The sequence below is a fragment of the Zingiber officinale genome, chromosome 4B, assembly GCF_018446385.1.
Source record: "Zingiber officinale cultivar Zhangliang chromosome 4B, Zo_v1.1, whole genome shotgun sequence".
Classification (NCBI taxonomy): Eukaryota; Viridiplantae; Streptophyta; class Magnoliopsida; order Zingiberales; family Zingiberaceae; genus Zingiber; species Zingiber officinale.
The window spans coordinates 125,487,532-125,488,969 of NC_055993.1; the positions used below are offsets into that span (position 1 = coordinate 125,487,532).

General features: G+C 39.5%; 1 long non-coding RNA gene across 1 annotated transcript; it reads left to right on the forward strand.

Annotated features, from left to right (window-relative positions):
- Positions 1–443: 443 nt before the first annotated feature.
- On the forward strand, positions 444–1,067 carry LOC121977925. The gene is made up of 4 exons (XR_006111092.1): positions 444–480; positions 613–676; positions 805–844; positions 1,028–1,067. It is a non-coding gene; the product is annotated as an uncharacterized LOC121977925 (long non-coding RNA).
- Positions 1,068–1,438: the final 371 nt, after the last annotated feature.

Genomic DNA, 1,438 nt, shown 5'->3' on the forward strand with positions numbered 1-1,438 from the left:
AAAAAAAATTAAATTCTGGGACGAATTCCTGAATTCGTCCCAGATTTTGGGACGAATCCAGTATTCGTCCCAAAATTAGGGTCGAAATTGGGAACAAAATTTTTTTTGATGCTAATAACCCTATTCCGATTTCTATATCTATATCCCATCCCGATTCTTGTTTTCTTCCCCATTTCTTTCTCCCCCGTTCCCCTTCCAACCTGTGATTTCCAGGGTTTCGGCCACATCTCCAACCGACAACGGCGGCGTGATATGCGACGACCGCTTGATCTCCGGCGGTGGAAGGTTTTCGATTGGTAAGCCCACTGCTCTCGGATCTCCCTCTCTCCGGCGCGTGCTGTCCGCCGCCAGGCGCTGCCTGTCTGCCGCCAGGCGCTGCCTGGCCGGCGTCTGGCCGCCGGCGTGGGCCTTGCCGTGGCTAACCGCCGTCTCCCTCTGCAGCTGAAGAAGAAGCCCAAGATCATGCAGCAGCATCTTGATGTAAGTTTCCTATAAAAACATGCTTGTTTTCCTAAATTTGGTTTGATTTCTCGCACTTGACTTAGGATTGATCGCTTTTCTGCTCTTTACCATTGATATGCGCCTTCTCTTATGCTTGATTTGCCTCTGCAGTATTGTTTCCCTGGTTTATGGCTATCCAAGATAACTCCTCGATCCTACAAAGCCAATGAATAAGGTTAGTTTTATTTGTCCTCGATTCTGCAAGGGTTAGAGATCGTTGATGAGGGTTTTAGTTCTAGAAACTAGTAAGAACTCAGTTAAATGATTTTAGATTTGCCATTTATTTATTAAGAATCATTTCAGATAACTCAGAGACTCTTTGACGAGATGACTAATCAAAATGGTATATCCAAATCTTTGCTAAGAAATCAACACCAAGTACATTGTTCAGGATTTCATTGTGATTTCTTCAATAATATGTTTTTAATTTTTAGTTTCTATTTTTTTTTAATGAAATGAGAATTGAATTATTTGTAGAAAATATTGACTTTCATGCGTATTAATCAGTACATGTTTTCAATTGCAGACATGTGTTCTTATAGTCCGTATACATTGTGAAGGTTGTAAAGATAGGTCAGGAAGAAGGTGCAGAAGGTTCAAGGTAAGTTGTGGGGTTCAGTTGTATTTTATTCGTTGTTTAATTGGTTTATTGTTTGGCTGGGTTCATGTGGTACATGGAAGCAATAAATAACATATTGTTGTAGGAGCTTTGTTGATTCTTTGAAAATGTGAACTCAATTTTACTCTGTTTCAATTATGTTTCATATTCTGTTATTTACTTGAGTTATGCTTGTATTATATCGTAGAGTGGTAGATCGTTGTATCTCAGAGAAGGAAAATGTTTGTCTGGCAAACTCTATATCTGAAATGCATAAATTTGGAGCAATCTATAATATCAAATGGTTCTCATACTTTGGTACATGAATCCAATGATTTG